Below are 14,552 nucleotides of genomic sequence, written 5' to 3' on the forward strand. Positions count from 1 at the left end.
CTTGGACATAAATGACAGAATTATTAGAATTATTTTTCTTAGTGGCATAGGTCTGGAGGAACCCTTCAAGGGGCATCTAACTCAGCCCAACTTCTTGCTTATCGGCAGATTTTGAAGCCATTTCCAGACTGACTGGCTTCTTTCCTGTTCTTCGTGTTTTCTAGGAAAAAAGATTCCACAAGTTTCTGTGGTTACCCACTCCATTGTTTAGGAAAGAATTGGTTTTTCAAGACTAAAATTGAGAGCTTTAGGGCAATTGAGTTTTTTATATTTTAGAGAATGTAATTATTAGAATTCAGAATAGCTTATTTGTTTTGAACCACATAGAAGCTTGTAGTAAACACTTACCTATTTGGCCAAACTGAAAATTGGAATTTTCTTTCACTGGGTCTGGTATAATATTAACATCCTCAGACCCAAAGAATTCTCATTTTCCCCATTGAATAACGTTCATTATGTTTTCAATCTGCTGGGTACTAGCATGCAGAGATGAATCAGAAATATTCTGTGCCTAAGGGGAACTGACAGCCCAGTGAAAAATATGGCAGCTATCTGTTGCATTGGATTCTGTTCAACTTACCTTGAGGGAAGGGAGAAGTTTTGTAAGGCAGATGGCATGTCTTTTAGTGTCTTTTGCCTATTCCATGGTTGGCTTGTGCCAGGACATTTTTATGTGTCTAATTTAACTTTCACGAGATCCCTGCAAGGTGAATAATATCATCATCACCTTACAGTGGCGTAAAACCACAGGGAGTGAATTTTAGTTATTTGCCTGCTGTCCTATAGCCAGAAAGTGGCAGGACTGGAACACAAATTATTTTCATGTACAGGGCACTTATTTATCAATACATAGAGCCTGTCATGAGTAGTATTTTACTTTTTTGGTGTATGTCTTTAGATTTTACATTGCCCTAACTGTGGGAGACAAGCCACTTCATTCGTTCATTCAAAGTCTGACCAATAATCACACATTTTTAATATGGTATGTTGATTTCAGTGGGGGTGGGGCGCAGGGGAGAAGTTTGCTTGAGTTGACTCTAAGACCCTTTCTGTGGGTGTTGGAAGACAATATGAATTATGTAGTTTTTTTGTTCGTGGATTTTATGTTTTTGGTGGGGAGGTTATTAGAGCAGTTTATTGCAAGTAAGACAAAGGCAAGAGAAAATACAGTATACCCGATAGAGGGGCAGGCAGGTAGGCTATGGATGAGAATGCCCATAAGTATTCTTTTTTTGAGTGAGCCTCACTGTTTTCATGTATATAAGAGATGAGACAAGAGTAGGCCTTAAAGTTTCTAATATTATGCTGTTAAACCAGAAAGGTAGAAATCATACTTTTCTGGTTGGCAAGTAGGGAATGAATTAAATTAGCCCAGGAGGTTATCAGTTTTACTAATAAGAAATTTACCTTTTTCATAGTTAACTCTGTAAAACTCAATTGTTTGGTGCTATCGAGAGGGGATTTGGGGTTTACAAAAATTCTTGGCTGTGGTTCAATTTCTTTTAGACTTAATGTTTTACAGAATCTTTGGTTACATTTTTCACATCTTTAATTAAAATGACATAAATGAAAACAATTATTATTTGTTTTTATTTTCTAAAGGACCTAAAACGTCACCCAATCCCATTTTCATTTAACAGATAAGAAAATTAAGGTGCAGAAAATTAAGTGATTTGCTCAAGATCACAAAGCTAGCATTAATATAATTTAATGGTTATTTTTAGCTTATAGGATGACTAGAACATTTGAAAAAAATATTTAGAAATGAAGTTTCTATTAGCAACAATAATATTCATTTGAATTTAAATGATTCTAATGTGGAATATGAGGTTCATTCTCCCAAAGAGGCACTTTACTTGTCAGAGGATTTTAAATAATAATGATTTAAAGTTAAGAGCCCCATGATTTGATATAGTCTGGAGGTGTCATTCATGCATTTACCACAGATCTTTGTAGAACATTCAATCTGTTGCTTTAGCCAGGGTAGATAAATGAGTATTTTTGGAGACTGAGAAGTACAGTACAAGTCTTGTGTAACCTTATTGAGATGGTCTAGTCAGAATTAAGTCTGTACTGACATTTTTGTTTACTGGAGAGTTTCATATTTCAACGTTTTGTTCATTCATAGGTTCATGGATTATAGGTAGGAAGACCACAAATGAAATTTGTAACCAAAAAGAAGTTCTTGAAAAGAAATATGTTCATGAACTTAAAGCGGGAATTACTCATTGTATGCTTAAATATTGACTCTTGCATGGACCAAGTAATCTTTGTTCCTTAGGACTGCTTCAGGCCATTGCCCTCTCTAATAACTGAGGCATTGTTGCTCTCGTTTGAGCTTGTTCTATGGAGTCTTGGCAATGCATGCATCCTCTTTCTGCATGTAAAAGCATGATTAAATATTTTTTCTTAGCTTTGATATTTTTGTAGCTTACATTTTATATGAGCCAGACTAATATAATGTAATACCAGGATTACATAATTTAAGACGTCAGGGTTGCTTCCAGGGCTATGAGATAAAGTATTCATTTATCAGGAAGTTTACAAGCTGTATTTGTTGCCCATTCACTACCTGTAGAGAAACACCACAGAGCTGTTTTCCAAATGAGAAAATGGAGTCAAAGAACTTAAGGCCAGAGGGAATGGTTTTCTTAGAACTTAAGATAACATTTATAATTTGTTCAGAATTCAGTCCTAGTAACTATTGATTTTAGTAACATATAGTTTTGAAATTCCAGAAATTTCCAACAATTGTTGTTACACACAAAACTATTTTTGATAAAAATATGATCAATAAAATTTTTTATGTGTGTCTAATTTAACCTTCACGAGATCCTTGCAAGGTGAGTAATATCATCATCACCTCACAATGGAGTAAAACGACAGGGAGTGAATTTTAGTTATTTGCCTGCTGTCATATAGCTGGAAAGTGGCAGGACTGGAACACAAATTATTTTCATGTACAGAGCATTTATTCACCAGTACACAGAGCCTGTCATGAGCAGCATATTACTTTTTTGGTGTTTGTCTTTACCGTTATTAGAAGAAGATACTTTCCATTTTCCTAAAGTCATGACATGGGGAAAGTAGCACAACCAGTCTGGATGATGAACTGGTCAGCAGGCTGAGGACCTAATCTGTCAGACTGTGGTATGTGTACTTATGTGTTTGCTTATAAGTGGGGAAGGAGGGGAGGCAAGTAGTGAAGGGGGAATAGAGTAGTAAACACCTTTGAAATATAATAGACTTTAGGATTCACTAGAAGTACTGAGTTCTGTACCTTGGGCTAGATGTCCTAGTAAAAAATTAAGTAGCTATAGGTGGACACAATATCTTTATTTTATATTGTGTGGTTAAAAAAATTAAGTAGCATACTCTTGTCATTGTCATTTTTCATCCCTCAAATAATAGCTCCATTTTTTAATATTTAAATGTAAGTTTGAAATAGTTCAGACTTAATAGTAGTTAGAATGCTTTTGGATACAACTAATAAAAAACCCAAATCAGAATTTAAACAGGGAAAAGTTATTACATATGTAACCAGGATGTTTTAAGGGGGATTTATTTCTTTCAGGTTGAAGCATGTGTTTTCTCTGTGTTTCTACTGTGCCATCCTAGACGTGAAGGCATGGACCAAGGGGGCTTTCTGGATGGTTACAAGATGGCTGCTATTATGTAGATGTTGGAGCCATCCTCCAGATATTAGAGTTGAAACACAATATTTAGAAGCCGTGTTTCTTATTTCTTTTTGAAAACAATGACACTTCCTCCTGTGTGTGTTTCTATGTCCCCACCTCCACATCCTACAGGTTTTTATTCACATATTATTGACCAAAGTTAATTTTTAACATGTCCCAGATTAACCCGGGTGGGGGAAATAGATCTGCCATAATTAGCTTAGACAAATCAGGGTTCTTCAGTTGGGCCTGGAATATATGTTAGCTCTTCCTGAAGCACATAACTAGTCTGAGAATGGTAAATTCTAAAAGTCAAGTTCCATTAAAAGGAAGGACAAGGTCGGGGAAAGAGTGTGAATTAAGCAATGTGTGTTACTACATTGATGTCTGATGTTCAAGGTCATCTCAAAAGCATTGAAAATGTTTTCATTAGGAACAGTGATTTAAATATAGGAAGATAATAAATATATTTTAGCCTAATATGAAAATTTATTTCCTTTACATATTTCCTACATGTAGTTGTAAAGAAATATGAAATAGTACAAGGGTCTAGATATTCGGTTCTGTATAATTCATTCTTTTTATTTTTTTTTATTCTTTTTATATGACAGAGTGTATTTTAACACTATACATACATGGTGTATAGCTTATTCTAATTAGGATCCCATTCTTGTGGTTGTACATGATGTGGAATTATACTGGTCATGTATTCGCATATGAACATAGGAAAGTTATGTTCAATTCATTGTACTGTCTTTCTTATTCTCCTCTCCACTCCCTTCTCTTCATTCTCCTTTATCTAATCCAATTGAACTTCTATTCTTCTCCTCTCCACTTTCCTTCACTGTGTGTTAGCATCCACGTATTAGAGATAACATTCAACCATTGGTTTTTTGGGGGACTGGCTTATTTCACTTAGCACGACATTCTTCAGTTCCAACCATTTACCAGCCAATGCCATAATTTCACTCTTCTTTATGGCTTACTAACATTCCATTTTGTATGTATACCACATTTTCTTTATCCATTCATCTGTGGAAAGGTACCTAGGTTGGTTCCATAGCTTAGCTATTTTGAATTGAGCTGCTATAAACACTGATGTGGCTATAATTCATTCTTGTAAATAGCTTGCATTTAAAAAATTTTCATGTAATTTCTTAGTCCATTTCATGTTGCTATAACAGAATACGTGATGCTAGGTAGTGCATAAAGAAAGATTTATTTGGCTCATGATTCTGGTGGTGGAAGGTGGTCCAAACAGCATGGTGCTAGTATTCTGGAAAAGTTCCCTCCCCTACACCCATGGCTATCACAACATGGTCAGGAAGTAGAAAGGAAACCAATGGACTGCGTAGAAGGGCCAATTGCATGGTGTGGCTTTACTTTCCAATAGCCCAGTTTATCAAGAACTAATTCAGTCCCATGAGGTTTGACCTATTCCAAGACATCATTAATCTATTCATGAGGGTATAAGTAACCCTGTAACCTAGTTACCTTCCATGAGGCCCTACCCCTTAAAAGTTTGACTACTCCAACATCATTTTATTGGATACCAATCTTCCAGCATATGTCCTTTTGAGGGATAAACCATATCCAAAACCATAGCACCCAGAAACAAAGTATATGTATGTCTTCACACATGAACCAAGTTTTGTAAAACATTAAAATAGAGATTCTGAATCCAAGCTTGAAAATGCTCTTTGACATTATGAATTATCTTCCTGGTTCACAGCTAATCTCTAATAAGATAACAGTGTTAACATGTTTGTTATCACAAACTCTGGTTTACTTTTGGAATTTGACCCATATATTGGTTTTCTTATCATAAGGCCAAATAGTGTGAAGTCAAATGATCTTTCTAAATTTATGGGAATTGGCATTTAATTATTTTTGTTTCTGTGTCAAAAATCCCTGTTCTATTTCAATTGAATGTGGTATTTTGATGTGACTTTTTTGGCCTCTGAACTCAAATTAGGCCAATTGTTCTGAATAATCTCTCTTTCTTTTTCTGTCAAGTTTCTTTCTTTTCTGTCCTCTGAACTCTAACTGCTTTGTTCTCTACAAACTGCCTCTATAGAATTGGAACATGAGGCTGTCTGGGTCAGGGCAAACCAGCTGGGCTTGACAGAAGTTAGGGTTAGATTAGCTTCATTTGACAAGGATCAGTACGTCTGATCCAGTTGCTAAATCTTGGAAGACTAGAATTTTCCATTCTATAAGCACAATTCCATGACATCTTGCCTTTCTTTTGCTCTTAAGACATCTTCATCTTAGTTGTATCTATTTCTACAACCTCTCAAATCTGAATAATTGACTTAGATCCATCTAATGGTCAGCTACATACCCCTGTCCCGTAATTCACTTGATCCCCTCTGTCACCCCTTTAATCAAAGCTTTCCTATGCCTGTGGTTCCATTTCTGTGTAACTGGTGTCCAGGTTAGGCATTCTGACATTTTTTTTTCTTCATCATTCATTCAGCAAGTATACGAGGTAGGTTCAAGCACTGAGGGGATGAGGGGATGACACACATTTATAAAATAGGATGCAAATCTCTGAAGAACAATGGAAGAGGAGAGGCAAAACTTGGACTCAACTGTAAAGTTACCTATAAAGCAAGGTGGGAAGCTGAAGGTAACTGTGGACTTTGCTCTTCCTCATGGGAAGAGCCTCACTCCCGCTGCACTGTGCAGACGTGGCTGTAACAGAGCTCTTGCTCATGTCTTTTAAACACACTTTCTCCCTATGTCTCTTCCAGTTCTTTCATTAATGTGGGAAAATCTTCCCTCACCTTTTGTTTATATTGCTGCTAGAAAATGTGGTCAACGCAGAGCAATGTTGGTGCTCTGCCTCCCCTACCTGCATTTGGAAATGGAATTATGTGTATTAAAAATATTGTGTCACTGACTTCTAAGGGTCACAAGTGCCTAGTTTCCCCTAGAAACCCAGCACAGGTCATCTCCAACTCCTTAATGCTTTAATTGAGAACTTTCCCTGAAGCTTCTATATTTCAGAGAAAAGAAGTTCTTTTAGTGGTGTTCTCCTTGATTGCTTTCCAATATTTCAATGAACTAGTTTTCAATTATTTATCATTATAAAAGTATATTGTTCCAGTGGTGAAGTAAATAACTTCTGTGGGCTACCTGCAATGCCACCATTTATAATATCATGTATTTCATTTGCCATATGACTATAAGTTGTGGCCTTCCACCAAGGAACATACTGTCCCTAAATACTTGATTGTGTATATCCTTCCTGTTTTCAGCCCTGGCTGCATTTAAAATTGTGCCCTCATGCATTGCCAAACTGGTTGGCTTGTCCATGAAAATTGAATCCCGTGGAATCCCTGGCATTTTCTGTGGACGTTTCTTCCTGCTCCCCATTAAATAGAATTTTTAATGGTTTTTTAGGGCCTTCTGTATAATAACCCTCTCTTCTTTCTTTCTTTCTTCCTTTCTTTTTTTTTTTTTTTTTTGGTAGTCCTAAGGACTACACCTGGGCTTCATGCCTGCTAGGCAAGTGCACTACCACTTAGCTGTATCCCCAGCCTTCTTTATTTTTTATTTTGAGATAAGGTCTTGTTAAGTTGCCAAGGCTGGGATCCTCCTGCCTCAGCCTTCCAAGTAGCTGGGATTACAGTCATGTATAGTGACACCTGGAGTAATGTCACTCTTCATAGAATTATTGTAAAAAATCACAGTAGCAGAAGGAATCATGTTTCTCAATTTACCTTAGTCTGGAATGACTTTGAGCACCTAGCCTGATATCTATCAATAAATATGTATTAACTATCAACTGTATACAGGGCTTAGTACTAGGTGACACCAAAAAAGATCTAAGAACAGCCTATTCTCACGGAACATATAGTGTGCTTACAATGAAATAAACTAAAACAATCAAGGAACAGGTCAGTCTTATTGTGAAGTGACAGCAATGATAAAGAAGAAGAGAGAGGAATCAAATATTATACCATTGTTCTGGTATAATCCAAGAGGCGAGCATCTGAGGATTCTTCCCGTTTTTCTCTATGGTATATGTGATATAGCTCATGTGGTAGGAAGTGCTTAGAGGTAGGCCAGCTCTTTAAGGAGATTTCTCAGAGGGACTCCCTGATTTCTAGTGTGTATTCTTTATAATCAGAGGTACTCTGTAATTGGCAATATCTTATTCTCTATGGGGAACAATAAATGATATGTCAGAGTATTTTCTCTTCTCCTTGTTCTGTGTTTTTTGATCCGTTTACTTAGAAAAAACTTGAATCTTCAGAGACCTGGGTGCATTTGTGAATTAAAAGAAAACACTGGTACATTTTCAGTAGGTCTTTGGACTCCCAAATCTTTTCCTACACTCTTTCTTTTCCAACAGTCAGCCTTGTTTTTTGGTCCTTCAGGTACTTCCTGGTTTCAGTGCCATGGCTGAGTTTTCTTTCCTTATAGTCAAAAGGTTTGCTTTCCAACTAGCATCTCTCCTCTTTGTGGCCAGTGTGTCGATTTGACATGGGGTAGTTAAGTATGGGCAGAACCTTGGTGGGGGAAAGATGACGCTGTGGTTTCCAGGACTTCACTCCTACTCTTCTGTTTCACTCTTCTTCTCTCTTTGTATGTTGAAAGTAATATGTGCTTATTAAGAAAAATATGAAAAAGTTACACAGTTTTATTGTCTTCACCTAGGCTATTGCATTGCAGTTGTCATTTTGCTGTGTTTTCTGGACCTTTTTTTTAATTCATGAGTATTTAGTTTTTATAAAATGTATTTGTAGTTATTCTACACACACCCTTCTTTTTTCACTGGTAGGAATCACGTTTCATTTTTGTTTGATAATTTATAATCCTCCTAGTTTAAAAAAAATTAACAGACTGCTGTGTATCTTTGTTTATAAAGTGTTTTAATGTGTAAGCCTCTTTCTGCAAGTAGAGTCTCCTGTGTGTGATTTCTAGGTCACAGGACACGACTTGTTGTTGCATTCTATACTGTTAGGTTTTACATATTGTCATATTTCTTTTCTTTCTTCCTTTTTTTTCAGAGTTCTTTATTTTATAATTTATTTATTTTTTATGTGGTGCCGAGGATCGAACCCAAGGCCTCACTTGTGCTAGGCAAGGACTCTGCCACTGAGCCACACCCCAACCCACAAGTTGTCATATTTCTTTTTTTTCTTAAGAGAGAGTGAGAGAGAGAGAGGGAGGGGAGAGAGAGAGAGAGGGAGGGTAGAGAGAGAGAGAATTTTTTAAAAATTTTTTAGTTTTTGGCGGACACAACATCTTTGTATGTGGTGCTGAGGATCGAATCCGAGCCGCACGCATGCCAGGCGAGCATGCTACCTCTTGAGCCACATCGCCAGCCTGTCATATTTCTTAATAAATTAATTTTCTTGAAAAAACAGGTTCCATTTCACTTCCAGTCATACGTTTCACTTTCCATTTCACATAGTATAAAGTTTATTGCTCTAATTGGCCTTTTTTCTTTTTAAAAGAGTTATTTTTATTTTAATCAACAATCTTGAGCATTTTATCTGATTTTTCCCCACTATAGATAGTGATGCAAGGAATATTCTCTCATGAATTTTATCTTTGTCCTTTTTTTTAAAAAAATTTGTTTTTTTAGTTTGTAGTTAGATACAATACCGTTATTTTATTTATTTATCTTTATGTGGTGCTAAGGATCGAACCTAGGACCTCGCACATGTGAGGTGAGCACTCTACCACTGAGCCATAACCCCAGCCCCTGTCCATGTTTTTATGATTATTGAAAGGGAGATTGCTGGACTGAAGAATATAAACATTCCATGAAACTAATAGCCAAGTTTCTTTTAACTGATACCAATTAACACATTTACCAGCATGTGCAATCTTCCTAGTACTAAGAGTAAGCATTTTTTAAAAATATTTATTTTTTAGTTTTAGGTGGACACAGTATTTTTGTTTCACATTTATGTGGTACTGAGGATCGAACCAGTGCCTCATGCATGCTAGGAGAGCACTCTACCATTGAGCCACAACCCTAGCCCCAGAAATAAGTATTTTTTTTAGTGCAAATTTCAGGGAATGTGAGAAGGAAAAGACCTTGGTGTTTAAATTTACATTGCTTTTATTACTAGGGAGGCTGAACATTTGCTCAAGTTATTTGTTGGTTAATTGCATTTTCTTCAGCTTTGCTTTCAAGGCCCTTTTCACCTTATCTCGCATTATTCAAACTTACAAATATTTATTAAAGCCTGCCAACTACCTTCTCCCATTCCAAATATATACCCACACACTAATCAAGCTAATCTCCCTATTGTTCCTTTGAATGTTAAGCTTTTACTTTGAGTGCTTTTGTTCATGGTTTTTCTGCTCCTAAATGCCTGCCTCTCCCTTCTTCTTAAACTATGCTGATTTCCATCCTTGGGTTCAGTCCAATGGTCTTCCTAAAACTGGTTTTCTGGAGAGCAGACTCTGGGGCTGCAGCTCTGTAGTAGTCCATACTGCCTTCTTCAGGCTCTGCCCTAGGAGCAGGCAAAGAAGATGAATGTAGAAATAGGCATGTCTACATTTGATTTCTGGTGTAAGTGACTTAGTCCCCTGAGCCTCCATTTCTTTGTCTCAGCATCCTTATAAAATGTGAATGACAATAGAGTCTGCCTCTGGAATTGTGAGGAGCAAATGTGATAAAGCTAAGAGGGCCTAAGGCTGGTGTAGAGGGCCTAAGGCTGGTGCTTAGTATATAGGAAACTCTCCTTTAGTGCCCATTGTTTTAATTGTCATCTCAGCATTTGTTGTTTTTTTTGTTCCATAGGACTCTCCTGTACCACCCCAGAGGCTGTGTACTGTCTCTTTCTTGTAAATTAGTTATGTACTCTCAAGTGAACACAAGGTTCTAAAGGGGAGGGATTGCATTTTAAGTCTTTGCATGTCCTAATGCACTATGCTGCTTGAGTATAGTTGGGTAGCTTTGGTAGTGGTGGAAATTAGAGGAAGGCAGTGATGAGGACCTCATTTTCAGCTTTTCATAAGACCTTTACTAGGAGAACTTTCTCCTAGGGCCTTTTAAAAAATGTTAGCTTTTGTTGCTTATTCAGCCAACTGGAGTTACTCAGTAGAAAATGTTTAAGAGATCCAGATTATACCACCGGATTTCACTTTTCCATATAGTGTTTTAAAGTGTTGTATTCATTAGTATTTGTGAGAGGGCTGGGGATGTGGCTCAAGCGGTAGCGCGCTCTCCTGGCATGCGTGTGGCCCAGGTTGGATCCTCAGCACCACATACCAACAAAGATGTTGTGTCTGCCGAGAACTAAAAAATAAATATTAAAAAAAAAATTCTCTCTCTCTCTCTCTCCTCTCTCACTCTCTCTTTAAAAAAAAAATTTGTGAGAAACCTATGGTTAATGTAAAGGGGGTCCAGCGGATCATCGGAGGGAGAGACCACACAAGAGACTTACTCCATGCAATTGACAAAAGGGGATTTATTGGGGATCCATTCCAGTGCGCTGGGGCTCTGTGCTCACTCAAGGAGGGAGAGCAGCCCAGAGCCCAGAGCAAAGGTCAAGCAGAGCTTAAGTACACTTTTTGGAGAGGGCGGTGGGCTTTGCATACATCAGAACAAATCATCATGAGGTGCGGGGAAATTGAACAACAACTCTGAGACGTGATTGGCAAATCCATTGGCGGGAACAGCTCGGGCAGGGGTGATTGGTCATTCCTAAGCGGGGTACACATTCAAACTGATTGGTTCGGGCCCTGTGACAAACTGCACAGGGCCTTAGGCTAAATGGCTAGTAGGGTGTTGTCTTAACTATCTCAGGAAGCTGGGTGTAACAGAGGAACTCAATAATAACCTAATCTTTTACATTTTAATTCAAGCCTTCCAGCTTAGAAATTTTACCCTTTCAGTTAATACCACAAGAAGCCATAAACTAAACCAGATTCTTTCCCCTTTTAACTTTCACATGCCCTGGATTAATGGCAATGTTACTCCCTCATTTACACCTGGTATTTCCTAGCATTCTCAAAAAGCTGAAACAATGATTCATGTTTAGTCACTGTGTAACTGGCTATTTTCATTTATTTAAAATAAAAATAACAAAAAATATCCCGGGTAAAGATCTCCACGTATTTTAGCTAGTGACAGATGCTCTGATCATTATTTCTACTTAAGTCAGGCATTTTTTACATACACCTCAAGCCTTGCGATTAAGCTTTATGTCTTTCCAAGCATAACAGTTAACCAATAAACCAAAATATCAGCCTGGTCTGGCTTAGCTCAGTGGTCTTTTGATTTCTTCCAGTCTGTTTGATGTGGAGGCTTATTGAGATTTATCTACTGAGCTGTTCATAGTTTGTAGGGCTGGGAGCATTGACTATATTATATAAGATTCCATTAGTGACAGAAGAGTGTGGACAGTCTCTGCAGTGTAGATAGTCTAGCCAGTTGTACTGGTCATGATTTTGTTGAAATTTTTAAGACTGTTGTCGAGCTTTTTATTAAATACTCAATGGTTTTTCTTATTTCCCAGTTTATACTCCAAGCCTCAAAGCAGATGTGCTTTGATTGGTTCAATTTAGTAGAAAGTTTCTTAACTTTCAGTATGCAGATTTAAAAACTTTTCCAGTTATTTGGACTAGTTATCATCAAGGGAAGTAAAAATAGAAATATATAGTAATCAATCATAAATATTGCTAGATGGGGAGGTAAACATCATTCCATTATATTGTTCAAGGTGGAAACAGCATTGGCATATCCAACTTTATAACAAAGCCTGCAGAGGGCTTTCTTATACTTATCTTATGTATTCCTAATAGGAATGTTCAATATGGAAAGTATTATTGTCCTCATTCTAGATGACACACTTGGAGTTTAGATGATTAATTTGCTACATGCCTCATACCTAGTGTGAAGCAGAGCTGGTGTTTGAATTCAAATGTGACTCCTAACCCAGTTATTTTTCCATTACATCAAAGTTTTTTTTGTTCAATAATATACAGTATTTCTAAAAGTAACAAGAGTTTTGCCAAGCAGTTTTCCAGTGGTTTAATCATGTCCTCTTTCCTGAGAAGTTGAGTAGAATTACTCATGTATACCCTGCAGGAGATAAAAAAAAAAGTGTCATATTAGAGGAATAATGAAACGTATCCATTTTTTTCTCCTTTAGTTGCTTCATGTACAGAATTGGGAAACTACCTGTAGGGCTTTTGTTTGATTGAGTAAGTTAGGAGTTGGCATGAGCAAATGCATGTTAGCATTCATTTGCTCATGTAGGTTTATTGACGTACTCCTGTGTACCAACAATGTGCTAAGCATTAAAAGGCACATAAGTGGAAAATCTTTGCTCTTAAGCATCTCAGAATCCAGCAGAGCAGATATGTTCCAAAGTACATGACCATAGTACGGTATGGAGATGGCAAGAAGAAATTTAAAAGCTTGAAATGGAGATAAATGGTATCTCTCAGACAGGCTTCCTATAAGAGTCAGGGTCTGAGCTTGAAAGATGAGTAGAGATTAGCTAGATGAAGAAAAACTGTGTGGAGAAAGGGAGCCAGGAGAACAGGTGTGGCATAGATGGGTTGGTGTGAATGTGTATCTTCAACCCAGGCTTTCTTGAGCACTTTAATGTGAGTACTCATTTAAAATATTGAGTCATGGAATTATTCTTGTGGGATATTTTGCAAAGAACTGTGTTTTAAAGAACCCATTTTGGAAAACTGGATGGACCAAGTGGTGAGAAAAGAAAGTTGTGCTTTGGGGAAAATTGAGGCAGGCAAGGAGGATTGAGAGGGATATTGATTACAAGAGAGAGTATAATAGTAGATTTGATAGGACTTGATGGAAAATGAGGGGACCAGGGAAGAGGAAAGATAGTGGAGTTTTGGCTTGGATAGTTTCTGGGACCATTTGTAAAGGTGAAGATTTAGAAAGAACAGATTGTTGAGGGAAGATTTCAAGTTCAGTTTTGCAACTATGTTTTGAGATACTGAGGCATGTGGAGTGGGTCATATCCATTTGGCAGTTAGATATGTGAGTGGAGTCTGGGCTAGATGAAGGAGTCATCTGTGTGGAGATGATATACCGTACCAAGAGTGAATGAGATCACCAGTGGGGTGAGGATAGATGCCAGGAGACATCAGTAAGTAAGTGATGTGTGCAGGAAGAGGATCTGTCAGCTCACAAGCATTTCAATAATCTAAAATTGTTTGGGATATGCTTTTCTGTTTCAAGATCCATCAGTTGTGTTTTATTTTGTTACAGAGTGCCTGAATCCACCCATGAAGGAAGTCTATTCTGTGGATTTGCCCTCTCAAGATTCAGGGTAGTCGTGGAGGAGGTGCTTCACCCACACCCTAAGCTCGCCAAGGAGCACAGTGTGATTCCCACCCAGCCCTTCTGAATTCAGTGGGAAAGGTGGAGCCATCTTGCATTGTTAAGTTTTTGAGTGTTGGGTTCCTTAAATGTAACTGGAGAAATAATGAAAGAGAAGTAAGTATTCCACTGGATTAAATGAATTCAATGGATTTTAATTTTCTCGATAAACTGTTATTAAGAAATTGTTTTGGAGATTTACTCCCTGAGTAGGATTAGCTAACCTACATTTTTCATTTGGATAAGTAGTTCTTTAATTAGAAAGCAAGATTGGAGTAATAGTTTCTCCTTGCTTTAAATAGTGTAGAGAAGATATGTGAAACTGCCAAATGAAGGTTTTCCTCCTCACAGTGGTGTGAAGCAGGGAAAACAAGAGGAAGTTATAATGTTAGGGGAAAGGGTTCTCTTCATCCAGTGTACCTGCCTTTTTTTTTTTTTTTAAATTATTATTTATTTATTTATTTATTTATTTTTTTATTGGTTGTTCAAATCATTACAAGGCTCTTGACATATCATATTTCAAACATTAGTTTCAAGTGAGT

General features: G+C 37.2%; 1 protein-coding gene across 1 annotated transcript in view; it reads left to right on the plus strand.

Moving 5' to 3' along the window:
• Positions 1-14,552, plus strand: part of LOC144372805 (transport and Golgi organization protein 1 homolog) — a 173,988-nt gene that overhangs the window by 16,042 nt on the left and 143,394 nt on the right. Inside the window, exon 3 of the mRNA XM_078036047.1 lies at positions 13,900-14,127. The gene's annotated coding sequence lies outside the window, so the exon portion shown is untranslated. The remainder of the gene's footprint in view (positions 1-13,899; positions 14,128-14,552) is intronic.

This window comes from Ictidomys tridecemlineatus, unplaced genomic scaffold (genome assembly GCF_052094955.1).
Source record: "Ictidomys tridecemlineatus isolate mIctTri1 unplaced genomic scaffold, mIctTri1.hap1 Scaffold_164, whole genome shotgun sequence".
In the NCBI taxonomy this organism is placed as follows: Eukaryota; Metazoa; Chordata; class Mammalia; order Rodentia; family Sciuridae; genus Ictidomys; species Ictidomys tridecemlineatus.